This window comes from Spermophilus citellus (assembly GCF_964194105.1).
Source record: "Spermophilus citellus genome assembly, chromosome: 6".
NCBI classification, from domain to species: domain Eukaryota; kingdom Metazoa; phylum Chordata; class Mammalia; order Rodentia; family Sciuridae; genus Spermophilus; species Spermophilus citellus.
The window spans coordinates 157,686,232-157,703,275 of record NC_138187.1 but is presented as its reverse complement, the minus strand read 5'-3'; positions in this window follow the sequence as shown (position 1 = coordinate 157,703,275).

Here is a 17,044-nt window from a genome sequence, read left to right as displayed (position 1 = left end):
GGTCTAAATGTCATAAATCTACTTGTTGTGTTTTAAGATGCATTTTGTATTTTGCTAAATTATACTAACTTTGGTCTGAAGATGCCTCTGTACTTTGAGCCCTGCTATAACTAACGGTCACCTCACTTAGTACGTAAGCTAACTGAATGCCTAATTTAGCAGTCCACTTCTGTAGGGGTTTTGTATCAGCCAATCACAGCAGCCCAGCTTCAGTCAATGACAAGTAGCCAACTGATCAGATCATGTTCAATAAGGCCCTGGCTGGTGACCAATCAAGCTGTTTCTGAAACTCCTGGTTTGTGTCCATAAAGGCTGCTGCCCATTCAGAACAAAGCTCTCAAAATCCATGCTGGTTCTGGGGGTTGCCAGATTTACAAATTGCTCTTTGTTTAACTCTTCAACTTAATGTGTCTGAAGTGTTTCTTTTAACAGTTTCAAATAACAGAAAACACAATTGAACTGGCTTCAACAAAAAAAAGGGATGCATTCATAAATCCAGGTTGGATTTGACTCAGCAACTTAACCCTGCAACCAGAACCCAGTTTCTTTCAGTGTCTGCTTAGCCTCATGTGGTATCGGCTTCATTCTGTCTTTTTCATGGAGGGAAAATGGATATACTAGTTCCAAGGGTTTCATTAACACCCACAAAATTCAGAGGGAGTCAGTTTCATTCCCTGAAGCCAAAAAAAACAAAAACAAACAAACAAAAAAAAAAAACAAAAAACATTTGTGGCAATATTTTTGGACTGAATTGGGACACGTGTTTACCACTGAGCCAGCAAATGGGGGTCAAGATGGGATTGTGCTGATTGGTTTAGGCCTGAGCAACTGTGCCCTGTCCCTAGAGTGTTCTTCAGGGAGGTCTGACTTGGCCCCCAGGGGAGGCATCTAGCAGGTAGTAGCCAGAGATAGTCTGAACATCCTCCAAGACTATACCTCACAGGAGAGCGGTCCTCCCTCCTTCCACCTCCCAACCAAGCCCTCTCTGGCTCAGAATATCAGTGGTGCCCAGGTGGAGAGACACTGCCCCAGGGGAGGGCATGATGTCAGAATGAAACCGGGGAATTAAGCAAGAGAAAAGAGAAAGGATGTCTAGTGTTTTCTCACTTCTGGTCCCTTGGAAACCCTTCCCTGAGGAAAACTAAATGTGTTTCATTTGGTTCCCACTCGGAAGATTGAGATTAATTTCTTCTCTTCATTAGGAATAGGAAGGGAATCAAAGGTTGTGGATTGCCTGTGAACTTGACATTAAAAATTGAGAAAGTACGAGTTTCCTGAAGTGAAAGTTATTAAAAAAAATTCCATCTTAGGTAATCACCATGGTATTATGGTTTCCTTGAATTAGTAGGCCGTCTGGAATTCCTGGCTTCCAGTTCCTAGCCGGATATGTGGCCAATCCAACTGTACATTCACAAAGCTTCCAAACTGTGTTCTCAGACTATTAGACACCGCGAAATGAAATGCCTAAAAGACCTGAGGTCCACTTGACTGCTTCTCGAACAAGGCAGAGAGAACTCAGGTTGCCATCAACATCCTCTGAATCCCTCCCACCCTCTAGACGGGCCATAATTTCTCCCATTTTGATTCGATTTGTCAGGGAAAGAGGAGGCGGGGAATCTGACGTGCTTTTACTTTCTGCGACCTGAATCATTTTAGGTCCCCCTGAACAGAGACCCCTGTGGCCCCCTGGAGTGTCACCCACTCTCCATACCACCACCACACCAGCTCCTCAACTGCCTGTTCTGCCTTTGTTAAGGTCACTAATGTCAACACAGTGGTCACGCATTCTCTCTTCCTTGGATCTTTCTTTACTTGGCTTTCAGGACATCACACCCCCCTGGGATTTACTCTCCTCCAGGGGCTTCTCCTTCTCATACTCTTTTATCCTCCACCTCTTAAAGTTGGAGTACCCCAGCTACTAGTTGTAACCCCCAGGGCTACCATGAAGAAAATAACTCAAAAACATAGAAGAAGAAGCAAGTAAATTAAAATAGTACAGCAGGAAATATCTATTTAACACAAAAGAAGTCATTAAAAGAGGAATAGAGGAACAAAAATATATAAGATACATAGAAAATAACAAAGCGGCACAGGTAATGCCTACCTGATCTGTAATTACGCTAACTATAAAGGCTTTAAACACTTGATTCAAAAGGTAGAAATTGAAATGCATAAAAAACCCCCACTATACAGCTATGTTGTCTGTGAGAGACACATTTGAGACTCACAGACAAAAACAGACTGAAATTAACGGATGGCCAAAGCTACACCATTCAAAGAGTAATCGAGAGAGCTGAAGTGTCTTTATTAATATTAGATAAAATAGACTTTGAGACGAGAATTGCTGCTGGAGACAAAGGTATTTTACAGTAATCCCAGAACCAGACTATCAAAAAATAGAACAATTGTAAATATATATGCCCTTAATAGTAGAGATCAAAATACATGAAGCAAAAATTAGCAGAATTGAAGGGAGAAATAGAAAATTCAAAAATGATTATAGAGTCCAATATTCTATTTTTAATGATGGATAGAATAACAAGGAAGAAGATAAATGATGAAATAGAAGACTGAAAACATTATAAACAAACTAGACCTAACAGGCATCTATGGAACATTCCACACTGAAGGAGCAGAATACTCTTTTATCTCAAGTGCACAAGAAGCATTCTCCGGGACAGACCACATGTTAGACCATAAAACAAGCCTTAATAAACTTAAGAGGATTTAAAAAATACAAAAGGTATCCTCTGTCTGCAGTGTAAATCAATAACAGAAGGAGACTTGCAAATTCAAAGGAATTAACACACTCCTCAATAACCAATAGTTTAGGGAAGTAACCACCAGGGACAGAGAACTTTCAGTGGAATGAGAGTGAAACACAACCTAGAAGAAATGAGATGGTATTTGGAGGGAAATTTATGACTAAGAGACAAGGGACTTCTAAAATTGTAAGATGATGGCAGCAGAGCATTAAACCAAGCACAAGGCCTTTCTAAGGATGAGGCCCTGGGAGACTTTGTAGATGACAAGTCCACGAATCTGGCCCAGTATGTGCTCCCACATGTCTGTAGCTTGGGCCTTTCCTCTGGCCTTCAGTCCTGTAGGCGTTGCTGGCACTCTTGCTTGGATATCGTGAAGTGTCTCTAGCTGATGTTCAAAATAAAGCCATCCTGCCGTCTGCTCTCACTTATCTCTCTTCCTTTGCAGGTGGCGACCCCTATCCAGTCATGCCATCCAGAATCCCATGTGCCGTCCTTGTGATCTCCTTCTTCCTCAACTACAGGTTTGAGTTGATTTACCCCTTTCCCCATCTCCTGATTCTATCTATCTACCCACCTGTACTAAAGTCACCTGACTCCACGTGACCGTAATCTCTCCTCTGAACCGCTCCTGACTTTCCCCATTACCCTGTGCATCTAGTCACCGCTTACACAATGACCAAAGCCAACACCTTAAGTGCAGTTAGATCATCTCATTCTCTTGCCTAGGATCCTCCTGTGGCTTCCCACTGTTGCAAAATGACCAGAATTCTCACATGGCTTCCAGGGCTCTCTCTGAGTAGGTCTGACCCTCCACAGGCTGCATCTGTGTTCCTCTCCCTACCTGCCCATGTCCCTGCCTCACTGGATTTCCACCCACTGCCTGCACAGTACTGGAAGATGCATCTTTGTTGAATGGCAAGTGAATGGGAAGTGAATGAGGAAGGAGTAGGGCTCCTGGGTCAGGAGTGCTCAATTGGCCCAGGAGGAGCTGTGTGGAGGGGTGCAGGCTCCCTTTCGGTCCAGACAGGACTGTACTCGGCAGGTGCTCTGCAGAGGTGTTGTCTTGTTTTCATCATGTGACTCTTGTGCCTTGCTGGGGAGAACTGCAACAGAGAGGCTCTGGTGCCCCTGCACACCTGTCACCGTCTGAGTGAAAACAAGACTCAATGGATTGCACATTTGTCTGTACCATCTGGGTGCCGGGAGGAGGGAGGGTGTATGGGATAGTTTCTTTTCTTTTTCTAGGTCAGCACTCAGAACAGGAGGGTGGCAATGAAGGTGGCTATGAACCCTGTGACCCTTTATGGCACCACACGGGATCAGGGCTGGGGCCGAGTGTGACAAGCTGTTCTGCTGCTCTCAGGGCACTGGAACAGGGAATGGGGAAGGGTGAGTGCCCAGCTCTTGGGTCCCCCTCACTGGAGAGGGGTGGGGATGAGGGCAGGGCGGGAGCTTCTCTCACTGGGAAGCTTTGGGTCCATTCTAAGGAGGTTCATTCTTTCTCTATGTGGGGCTTGTGCAATCTGAGGGCAAGGCTGGATTGTGACGTGGGCATCTAGAATAGCTGCCTTTGCAAATGATATTCTTTAAACATTTGTTTTAAGGCAGGAGTGGCTAAGAGGAGGAGTGTAGAAAATGGAACTGATGGCCCTGCTTACCTCTCTGCTCCTACACAGCTCAGCTCTGGCCCCAGACGCCCCTGTCCACACCACAGAAAGACATAGCTCCTCAGGAGCCAGTCGGAGCCTCCTGCTCAGAAGTCACCCTCGAGGTACCTCCTTGGTAGGGCTAATCTAGAATCTGCCAGGCCTTTCCATCCCAATGAGGCCTCCTGGGAGTAGTTGATAAATACGGGGTGTGCACCTCTGAAATGACTCAGGGCTCATCTGCACCCCTCACCCACCCTGCCCTTCCTGTTCTCAGGGAGCTCAGTGCCCCACACCCTCTTAGCAAGTGGATGCCCTTCACTTCTCCCAGAGCATTTACTTCAGGAAATAAGCTGCTTTAGGTAACCAGGTTAGTGAGATTTCAGGCCATCACCTACTGTGAAGGCATTTGAGATTTAAAGCTGGTTTTCAACATCTTTTAATTTCAACCAACCGATCACATTCCCGGTTGTGACGGATGCCTGTTGCAAAGCATTTTCTGCACAATTTAAAGTTTGCCCCTCACAGCAGTCTGTGAAGTGGGGGACAGTTCTCCTTGTTCCCATTTTACAGATAAGGGCGCTATCAAGGAGGCCAAAGGACTCACTCTAGGGCACATCTCCAGTAAGTGGCCTGTGCAGACTGAGCACAGCCCAGGCTTTCCCCTCTGCATTCGGGGTATTTCTTGGCATGCCCTTCTTGATATTTAGGGATCCATCCTAAATCGTAGTGAAACTAAAGCTGTTGATCGAGGACCTTGCCTAGGCCTAAGATGTGATTGATTCAATTCAGTTTGCATTGATTCTACTTTGAGCCTGTACGGAATTCTGGGCTACCTATCAGGAATAGACACAGAAAGCTCAGGCTCTGCCTTCAGAGAGCTCGCAGATGGGGGTTCTCTTTTCACTGATGCCTGCCCACTCCTTGCCCAGCTTCTCCCAGCCCTCCCAAAAGAAAATAAGCCCTTTGCTCTGCCAAGCCCAGGTCCTGCCTCCTCAGGGTGGCTGGGTCTTGGAGGAGAAAGCAGTGGTTTGGGGGATTGTAATGGGTTGCAGCCAGACCCTACCCGGAGGAAGCTCCTGCAGTGGCTCTTGATCTAGAAGACAGTTACCAAAAAGACCATGCTGGGGAATAGCGAATCTCCTCCAACAGCAAGACGTGGAGCCCAGGTTTCCTTCTTGCCGTGAGCGCTGTGGCCACACACTCTCCTGGAGGTAGGGGCCTCATCAGATGCTCTCGAGAGACTAAAGCAGAGTTGTCAGTACAGCCGCAGGGAACAAATGGCCACTCCAACCAGTCCTACTCCTGTGGTTACCGTCTCTGGGTCCCAGATGACCTTCACAACCAACAATGTTGCAGAGATCTATCACAGTGACCACGCTTTCTTAAACTGGACCAAGTGGTCCAAAAGGTGTGGCTGGAGCAGTAGGAAAGAAAAATCAACATTGCAGATTTTCTGGAAGAGTGCAAGTGAAAATGTCCCTTTCCAATTCTGTGGGCGTCTGTGGGTGAGCTGGGTAAAGGGGCTCAGTGGGGTGCGAGTACCTGCCTTATGCTGGGGTTGCCGCAGATTTCTTTTATGGACAACCATTTATTTCCCCCTGTTGCTCCATTTCTGTTTGTGACACAGTGAAAGCTTTTGCGGGTGGAGGTGCGGTTCCTCCTTTGCTTTCTCTCACGTCATGGAGCCCTCTCTGGGCTGTGACTTTGAGAGCATGGCTCCGTTGACCGAAATCCTGCACCAGGGTCTCATTTTTAGGGTTAGAATTTTAGGAAAACAGCATCAACGACAACAACGACAACAACAACAACAACACACACACACACACACACGAAACTTTCCTTTCTTCTATCTTGGTGCCTAATTTACCTTTGATTTCTTAAGAAAACTTAAGGACAAAAGAGAGGGTGAGGTATTTGGGGATCTTAAACAATCAATGTCATTTATTATTGCCCATTGGGTGAAGCAACAGAGTCAAAGGTCTAATTGACAAGTGACTCTCAATTTTAGACCTAATTGATTCCTGGAGAGTCAGGACCAACTGGACCATTGAGAGTCAAACTCATTTTCTGTAAGCCCCATCTTACAAACTCTATCCCCTACCTGGAGTCCAATCTTACACCGTGAAAATATCCACTGTAACCCCCGCTCTCCCCTAAAAAGAAAACCCTAAATAAGAAACAGATATTTACTTTTAAAACATTTATAAGCCATATCAAAGGAGTTTAATAAAAAATATTGTGACAATGCTTTATTGGGGGAATTCTTGGGTGCCTTTGATGGAAACGGACTGATGATGGCATCTTGAAATGTTGTTTCCATTAAGTCTGGAGTGAAATGACCTTTTCACGATAGATCTTTCTAGAACAGTGACTCCACTGGAGGTGACTTTGCCCCTCCAGGGGACATTTGGCAACTTCTGGAGACATTTTTGGTGGTTACACTTGTTGGGTGTGCTGATCCTCTGGGGGGTAGAGGACAGAGGCCAGGCAGGGTGCTGCTAGCATTCTGCAGAGCACAGGTCTGCTCCCCACAGCAGAGAAGGGTCCAACCCACATGTCAACGGTACTGCTGATTGAAACCCTGCTCTACAGCAAGCAACGGCATTCAGACTGAGTTAAATTCAGGTCTTTAAAAATATTTTTAAATTTTATTTTTAAAGGAAAACATAAAGGGTGAGTGGGAGAGTGGGTTGCCAACTAAATGTCCAAGACTTCTGGAAAAGCTTTCAGGGGTGTGTGATGGAGCTGGGGATGGGCGAGGAGGGCCAGAAGCTCGCCCTGACTCCTTTCAACCACCTCTGGGTTTTCATCAAGCCCACTGAGTTGCTCTCAGGAGCAGCCCAGGTTGTCACTGTTGCCGTGTTTCCAGTGTAGCTGCAGTTATAAATACAAGTTTCGGTTATTACTCTGTGAGTTTTATTTATGGGAAAAAAGTCATAAAAAGTGAGTGCGTGAGTCACAAATCAAGGCAGGTATTGCCGACACCCTGACATAATATACACGTTGCCTCATAGTTCTGTTTCTCTTGGATCTTTAAATTTCCTGTACAGCTAGCATATTGAATTTTCATAAGCGCTACTGCATTTCTTGAAATTTATACTTGCTTCCCAGAAACCCGTAAAGAGCTTATTGTTTGTCGTGAAGAGGAGACCCAAAGCTTTCACACAAGCCATGAATGAATGCTTAGAGATAATCTCTGATGGTAGTAATTTTTATTTCGAGCATTAAAAAGCATCAACATCTCAAAGTGCCAGCACCTTTAGCGATGCTCCCCTTCTCCCAGGAGAGGATGCCATGATAATCAGTCCTCGGAGAAGGTTCTGTCAGCTTTTGGATCCAAGAAGCTTTTTAATTGTCACTTTTCTTAGTGTTTGAAGTGTTAGAAATGTGTCTGAGTTTTTTTTTTTTAAATTCAATATTGAAATGACAACACTCATCCTAATTAACTGTGTATCTTGCACTGTATCTCTCTTTCCTGTTCCTCAGGAACACATAAACATACATTTGGAAATTTTACTCTATTCTATTTTAAAACTTTTGAAGCCAGGGGCCTTCCTCACATATGTGTGGGATAGTTAGATAGGAGAGCAGGGAGTTGGTAGAGATGGATGGAGAAGGGAAGAGACAGAGTCAATGTCTGGCCTGGGGGTGGGACTCTGTTGGAGCCTCGTCCTGGAGTCTGACTTCCCCATGGCAGGAGAGCCTGCAGGGAAGGGGTGACTCCTGTGTCCTCTGCTGCCTTGTGATTTTGCCCTCCTGGGGACCTCTGGCACGTCTGGAGACATTTTTTTGGTGGTTACAACTTGTTGGGTGTGCGAGACAGCCGAGGCGATGTGCCAACCTGACCGTGCTGTGGGCCACTCGGGTTCAGGAGGATCCCTCTGTGTGGCTCTGTGAGGGTGTCACAGATGGGGGTGGCGTCTGAACTGGTCAACTGAGTCAAGTGGATGGCCTTCCCCTCCGTGAGTGGGTATCAGCCAGGCTGCTGAGGATGTGAACAGAGGAGTAAGGAAGGAAGACCTTCCCTCTTTCTTCTTGCCTCCTGTTGGGCTGAGAGGTTGGCCTTCTCCTGCCCCTAGACTGGGATTTACAATATGGCTCCCCGAGTTCTCAGTTGAGATTTGGACTGAACGGCAGCAGCGGCTCTCCTGGGTCTCCAGCCTGCGGATGGCAGATGGTGTGACTCCACCACCGCGGGAGCCAGTTCCTCCTTCTCTCTCTCTCTCTCTCTTCCTCCTTCTCTCTCTCTCTCTCTCTCTCTCTCTCTCTCTCTCTCTCTCTCTCTCTCTCTCCTCTCTCTCTCTCTCTTATTGATCGTTTTTTCTCTGGAAAAAGATTCAGCTGCCAGGTGTCTCTCTCAGTAGCACAATAGCCCCTCCTCTGGGACCATTACTCTACTACAAATGGCTACCAAAGTTCCTGGTACCTAACACGGATTTGATAAACGTGTGAGGAGAGGATGAACAAATAAAAGAATATCTTTTCTCTGAAAACACACGTGTGCGTGCATGCATATACACTTACACACACACCAACCCCAACCAGAAACCAGATCTCTTCCAGGAAGATGGGAAAAACTTTTATCTTTTTAACCAGAGTCAGTGTTGGAATCTAGTACACAGCAGGTGCTCATTGAATGTAGATAAACAAAGGGGAACAAGAGACGTGTTTGTGTGGGTTTAAAGCCCAGTGCACATTTTTTTTTTCATAATTCCTTGAGAGCCCGTGCAGTGGGGTATATTGGGGGTGTCATATGAGAGGAAAGGTACAGGCCCAGAGGGCCCTCATTTTGTGGGGATGTCTTACTGCTGACTGGCCAAGCAGGCTGAGGAAGCACAGATCCCCAGGGCCAGCGGGGGCAGGACAGGCGCCAAGGCGCTACTGGGTAATTGCACTGATTACTAATGCTGCTAACATTTCTCTTGCTTAATAACCCACTCTTAATTTTACCCATGGCAGTCCTTAGTTCCCACAACACAGCAATAATTAAATCTGTGTTCAGATGGTTGTAAATGCACCCAGAGGTCTTCAGCGATGGGTGAATTATGCTCATTTAAGTTAGAACATAATGCTAGCATCCAGCCATCTCAGAAGAAATACTAATTACTGGTGTTCCTCCAAGTTCCACTAGATTCCGTTAATTCCCACTGCTATTTTCTGGCTAACATGCTAGACAGGTGACAGGTGTCTGCCTCAGTAGCGCAACAGCCTCTCCTCTGGGACCACTACCTGGGGTGCGGCTCGTTTAAAACAGAACCAGCCTTCCTCTTTGGACATTCCAGAAATCCATTTTTTTAGGAAATGAGGAAGAAAGAGGAAGTCGAGCACAGGAGAGGGCTGTGTCCCCGCGCCAGGCCTGGGGGTGCAGTTCCAGTGGCAGGCTGACCTGGGGCTGGGAGCTGGGGTTTTGTCCTTGCTTCTCAATGGCCCCAGGGGTGTGAAGGAGCTGGTTGGTGCCCGGAAAAAATTAGGAAGGATGAACTCTTTCTTTCTTTCTTTCTTTCTTTCTTTCTTTCTTTCTTTCTTTCTTTCTTTCTTTCTTTCTTTCTTTGGTTTATTTACAGGGCTGGGGTTTGGCTCCTTCTTTGAAATACTCACCATTTCTCCATTTTAACAAGGAACCCGTTCGGCCTTTATCGCCTTGGGATCCAGGTATGGCCTGTCCTGACCATCTGTGGAGGGCCTGCCCTACGCTCCCTCACATGGCCCCAGGGACCTGCCCCTGGCCCCACTCCCAAGGGCCAGTCCACTTCAGCCCCCCATGTCCACCTTTCCCTCTTGGATGGTCTCCACTGTCATAAGACCTGGCCAGGTTGCCTCCCCAGGCAGGCTCCTAAGCACCCTCTCCACACCAGCAGGGGAGGGGCCCTTCTGGATTCACCACACTCGGCCAACCTGCTGCCGCCCAGTCCAGGCGACACTTCCTGACCACATACTTGTGGACATGTCCTAGAGACAGCTTCCTCCCTCACCCCCCCTGGCTGGGGCCTAACCTGCTGCAACCTGAGAGTAGAGCTGATCTTATACCATGCACCAGAAGTGAGGGAAAATGAGGGAAAAGAAAAATGTTTTCCCAAGTCGGAGAGGAGGTGGTCACAGAGCCACCATCAGAGTGGCTCATGGTGAATGAGCTCCGTCAGAGTGCAGAGGCCGGCGGTGCAGGGCACTGAGCCGAGGGTGGGCAGGCTGAGCACGCTGGGTCTGTCTAATATTCTCGGCTGGTACCCGTAGGTGGCACTAGAGATTTGGAGATCGGGCTGGCACTGGGCACTCGAGGGTTGAGGGAGAAGGCAGGAGGGAGCTGGACCGTTAGTCACTTCACTGTGACGGATCAAGGACTCAAAACCACAGACAGAGGAGATGAGATGGTGATTCTGGGGCCAAAGAGGCTGCCACCTGCCAGGGACCTTTTTCTGATGGAAAAAGCAAAGGGTGGGATGAAAGCTGATAGGAGATGGAGAAAAGGGGGCGGGGAGAGAGAGGGAGGGAAGAAGAGAGAGAGGAGGGAGGAGGAAGGGTGTTGGAAAGGACGAGGGGACATCGAGGCCATTGGAGAACACAGGAGCCGGAGCGGGAAGAGGGGGAAAGGGCGGCAGGGCGGAGGGTGCCGGCCCCAGGCTGATGCAGAGGGGGCGTCTGGGCGGAGGTGGGCTGGCAGATGCCCAGGAGGAGAGGTGCAGGCCTGGGAGGCCGATGGGTCATTAGGGTGGGCTCACGGGACTCAGAAAATGCACGCTCACCATTCCTTCAGGATCTTTTATTAACGTATAGAAAATGTGTTTAAAAAAGGAACTATACAGAGGCTAAAAGCAACCAGGACTAAAAATACTAGTTAACAATGGTTAACAAGCAGACTCCAGGCTTTGAGCTACGGTGCCATGAAGGACAGGGCCGTGGTTCTCCCCCGGCCCCCTCCGTGGGTTCTGATCTTAGTTTATTGAGGTGTGCGGCGCCCGGGGAGGATGCACTCCGTTATTTTCTTTTTTTTTTCCCTTTGTCCCAGTCTTTAAGTAAGTGCTTTTTCAAGTACATTGTAGCTACAAAGTCGGTCTTTGTTATTTTTACCTGAAAAGGCTGTTAAAGGTTAAAAATGACAAACTCAAAAATCAGAAGGAATGGAGGACTTGGTGTTCATGAGTTCTCAGAGCAACAATCTAGAGATGCCCAGGGTGGGTTCATCTGCCTGGAGCCCCTCAAAGTCACTGTGACTTGGGTAGGGCACCTGGGAATGCCTGTGGGCCTGGCAGCTGTTTGAGTTGGAATAATTGGATGTGCGTGTGTAAACGGTGTGTGTGGGCGGGGGAGCCTGGGTGTTCAGAACCTGGGTGTGCAGATTCCGACCCTGGGGTCTGAGGGCCTCGGGGTGCCTCTACTGGTGGGGAATGGGCTGGTTCTTGGTTGACGGTGTCTTTGCAGGAAACACAGTGGGAAAGCAACAGCCGTGGCTGTCACTGCCACCCAAGCTCCCGGCCGGGGCCTCAGGAAGCAGCTCTCTCCGGAAGATCTATTCCTTTTTATTTCAACATCATTCAGCTAAGGGGAAGGGGTTCCGTCTGGAGTTCTGGCCTGGCAGCTGAAACCACCAAGGTGCAAAGCCCTGCTTTCTTTCTAAATTCCCCAAGGTAGCAAAGGAGCTGAGATTGTAGCCAACGGCTGTCTGAGGCTCCCCACCTCCTGGGGACATGAGGCAGGTAAGGAATGGAGACAGAGACCAGGGGATAAATAAAATTAATGGATTTCCTACCTTCTTCTACACTCATTCCCCAAAAATGTCTTCTGCGGTGCTCCCCTGGGGGCTCCTGAAGGTGTTGGTACCCCTGGGAGTCAGGGAGGAGCTAGTCCCAGTCCATCTGCAAGTTGCTGATCTTGGTCAAAAAAACTCATGAGATTCTGCCCTTGCTATTGTTTGCCCTGGTTTGAATGCATTCATCGTCTAAACCTTTCTCCCAAATTCTAGAGTCAAATTGATGCTCCAGGAACAGGTGCCGTGTTCAGTCTGGGTTCTTCCGCCCTGCCACCCCATCTGCTCCAGTTGGAGAAGAGTGGCTCTGGAATGCCCCCCTCTTCCTATGCTGGGAGAGGAAGAGGCCACTGTGCTGCCCAAAGGGTGGGGTGGGGGAGGTGTTCGTGTCCTGGTCCTGACCTTCTCCGCAAAGCCTGATGTGGACCCTCTCACCCTGCCCCAGTGAAGAAGAAGAGCGTTGCCATATGTTTCTTACCTCTCCCACGCTGGGAGCCATAGAACGTGTGTCAAAAACCAATGCAAGAATTGCCTTTTCTTAAAAGAAAGAGACAGGCAGTGGCCTCAGAAGCATCTCTGCAAGAGCATTAGTAAAGCCCAGGTAGCGGCCACTTGGCTGAATATGTATGAAAGGCAGCAGCTTCAAGAGGGAGAGAACCCACGGCTTTCCTGTAGATGAGGAGGCTCTGATTGGGCTGTCCTGGTGGCTGTGTGATTTGGGACATGCCATTTAACCTTCCTGTCCTCCTTTCCCTGTCTGTAAAATGCTGAGATCTGACTCGGGGTGTGGTGAGGACCTAATAGAGTGACGTATGCAAAGGTCTTCGCACAGTGTCTGGGAAACGTAGGTGTGTGATAAAGACCATTTTCCCAATCTTCATTTGAGGAGAGACAAATTAATAAAACTTCTGCATTGCTTGACCTCAGCCCGGTTACTAATTGGCTGAGACACTCGGGCCAGTTGCCTAACCTGCCTTGGCCTCAGTTTACTTGAGTGTAAAAAGAGAGGATTTGGTTAGGGGATCTCCAGAGACCCCTCTGGCTCTGCATGTGCGTTTCCAATGTTGGTCTAGAAGGCAGGGTGGAGTGCGTGAGTGTTGGAGTGCAAGATGGCAAAAAGCAGGCCTGGTTTCCCTGGAGATGCTAGAACAGTGACCGGAAGGCCATCTAGTGTTCTCCTGGCCACACATCTGAATCCACACCCCTCTCTGGGGCTTAGGTGCTCCAGGCTTCCTGGGCATGTGAAGGACCTTGCACTTCCCCACCTAAGACCGTGGTGCCAGAGAGCCCGTGCTAGTGCCTGGGAGGGCCGGCTCGATGAGGATGCAAGGGTTAAACGCTTCTGAACTGGAAATTTAGTGGTAGCCAGGCTCACCGCCCAGACAATAAGGAACTGTTTTATTAAGTTAATAGAGGGGCCAAGTTTGCCTGAGAAACAAGAGCTGTGCTATTTGGGTTCTCTGCCTGGAGAAGGAGGGAGGATTTCCTGTTTGGAGAAAATGCAACACTGTCCAAAGACTGTGAGGTTTGCCAAGGACATTTGGACAATGAAGTGCTGCAGGTGTGATGAAGTCATGCTTCAGGCAGGGAGTGACCTTGAAAAATAAATCAGAAATGCTGGAGATGAAGTCCAGGCGGTGACTGCTGGGGAAGGAAAAGTGAGGTCCAGGCAGGACGGGCCGAGCCAGCAGAGAAGGCCTTTTCCCGTGCTCTGGGCAGCAAGGCCTCAGGTGCCTTGGTTTTTCCTCAGGTGAGGTGGGAGACTGAGGAGATCTGGTTGGAGACGGGAGGCCAGAACTGGGGAAGGCGACGCTGGCACCTTTGTCATGGCCACTCATGCCTGGTCTCTGCATTTTTAATGTGGGGCCATCTGGAGAAGTCTTAATTTTAATCTCCAATGATCTATCTGCTTCTTTTATTAGATTTTTAATTTTTCCTTCTTCCTAGCTGTTCCTCAGAGCTCCAAAAGTACAGAACTGGCTTAAATAAATCCAGTATAGATACGGTTCAAATGAGCTGGTTTTTTCCAGTTCGACCTGAATCCACACCAACATTCACTCTTAAAGGATCCTAGACTTGTTTTCCCCATGTGATTTGGAAGTTTTTATTTGGACTGTGAGTTCTCATTTGGCCCAGTTGTATCAAAAGTCCCAAGTATTATCTGAGGGAAACCTTATTACAGATATGAGAAGCTGAGTTATGGGAGAAGCAAAGGTTTGGGGAAGCAATCAGCCAAAGATCTTCAGAAATGCTCTCAAAGGACCCTGCAATGCAGCCAGAGAGAGGCGACATGCCACACCAGCCCCTCATTTTGCCTTCCCCCAAAGGCTAGTTCCTGCTGGTCCCCTAGCCTGGAAGGAAGTGGACCACTCTGGGATCTTAGGTGAAGATGCAGCTCCAGCTTCATAGATCCATCCCCAGCCTCCAAAGTCCCCAAGACCCCTCTTGTAATCTTGATCACTGTAAGGCAAGCAAAAACAAACTCTCCACCTCCTGTGGTTAGTGAAATCAAACTAGTTTGAGTCTTTCAGTGTCTTTTTCAAAGTTTTTAGAGTCGATGGTGAGATGCAAATAGAGATGGAAGGTGAGCCCCTTTCCCTGCTTTGAAGGGAAAGAAATGGAACAAAGGAGTTTGATTGAACAGGAGTCTGGTGACAAGAAAGTAAGTAGAAAATCATATGGCTCCAGCTTTCCTGAAATTCTGGGTGGAAGGAAGAAAAAGAAAGAAAGAAAGAAAGAACTGTCCATGCCTCATATCCAGGTCACCCGCCAGTCTTTTTCAAGCCCCTCAGCTTGGTGCATCCGGTGTTCTCACAGGTTCCAGTTTTCTTTTTCTCGAGAAAAGGACCAAGAGGAGCTCATAAATGCTTTCTCAACTGATGCTTTAAAAACAGCTTTTGAAAAGATCCTATAATGACCTTCTGTCCCGTCATCTGTAACTCTGTTCTGGAACTAGATTTGAAGAATAAAAATGTGTTTAGGTTGTTGGGGTGAGAATTGAGCTCATCGGCAACCTCGAGTCTTCGTGTCTGTCTCTGAAACAGCAGTTTCCAGCCTGCAGAGAGCTGGCTGGTGGAAGGAAGCAGGTGTCCCTTCACTTGAGGGCTGGAGTCGGTGAGGGGCAGGGTGGGATTGTTTGTAGAAGTGTGTTCTCCATTCCTCTGCTCCCATTTTGTGGTTGTGCTTTTACAAATCAACCTTCACTACAAATCAGCCCTGGGTGCCTGGTGGCTCTGAGTTCTGGAAACCAGGGGGACCCTGGGGTCCTCAGTCCCCAGAGAGCTTCTCTGGGGTTATAGGAGGTGTCTAGGTGTCCCAAGCACCACCTTGTGGTCACTCTCAGCGAGCCCCCTCCCTTCCACAGGTTTATCTCCCTGATGAAGGTGAAGATAACCTCTTCACCTTCCAGAAGCCACCCTGGACAATGTCAGTTCAACATGTGGAAACCATCTTTATACTCCAGCTCTGGGCGGGGAGTCTTCCGCAGTCACAGGAGCTGCTCTTGGTTTTTGTGGGGTGGTAAAGGAGTCGCGTTGTGTCTCTGGTTAGACTGCTTTCCCGGCAGGGTCTAATTCCATTCCTTCTGAATCCTGTGGAAGCTGCAGGCTGCTGCGGGGCTTCCTGTGTCCCTCTCTGGGAGAATCACAGGTGCTTAGAGGAACAGGATGCTGAGGAATGAATCTTAAGCAGCTCCGAAGCCGTTTCTTCGTAAGAAGCTTAGAAAGAAGGGAAGTGAGTCAAGTTAAGAAGGTCTGAGTCGGGCTGGGGATGTGGCTCAAGCGGTAGCATGCTCGCCTGGCATGCGTGCGGCCCGGGTTCAGATCCTCAGCACCACGTACAAACAAAGATGTTGTGTCCGCCGAGAACTAAAAAATAAATATTAAAAATTATCTCTCTCTCTCCTCTCTCACTCTCTCTTTAAAAAAAAAAAAAAGGTCTGAGTCAAGCTGACCACAGGTCTCAGGAAGACAGAGGAACACAGTCCCCTAAAAAATGGTTAAAACTCATGAGGAGATCACTCTCCTGAACAAAAGGAATTTATAAATCCTTTTATAGAGGGTTGGCTGAGCTGATCTTTGAAGTCCTTCTCTTGCTTTAACATTCTTTAAAATGAATCTAGGTAATGTTGCCAGGGCTATTTATAAAAAACGTTCCACAGTGTAAAATGGTTCCAACAAAAGGCAGGTCTTGGTTTCCACAGACGTCTCTTGGCTTCCCCTGGACTAACGGCACACACTCTTGTTCCAGTCCAGCTCCCTTGATGAGGTGGGCTGCACCGGCACACCCAGTTCCCGGCTCGGCTCTCAGACACAGTCCAGCCTTTTCCTTGGCACGGTCTTCTGTGCAGCGTGTGTGTGTGTGTGTGTGTGTGTGTGTGTGTGCACGTGACTTCTGACTTCTGAATCCATCCCCCCCTCCTTCCCTCCCTCCCTCCCTCCGTACCTGTCTTCCTTCTTTCTGCCCTGCCCTCCACCACAGGGCTTCTGGCAGATTTCTGTGACCTCACTGTTCTCACCAATCTCATGGATTTGCACTATTGACTGTGCAAATTGAAAGAGAAGTTGAATTTTTTTTCTAGTCTCTCATTCAGCAGTCAAGGAAACTGAGGCCCAGAGACGTGAAACATCCTACCCAAAGTCGTGCAGCTAGCGACACGGCAAAGGAAGACCTGTCCCTTAGCTCTTGAGCTCTGTAACCAGTTTGCCTCCCTCTCTCTGTGGTTGTCCTGCTCGGGCTGAATCTTATTCAATTGACACATTTATCTTGTACCTTCTCTTAGTTTTGTGAAGCCCATGGTGAACTGAGAAATGAAAACACCACCTACATTTTTTGGCCCCAGGTATGTCAACCCTGTCCACAGCCCAGTAGGGGACAAAGCCTTGTTGGAG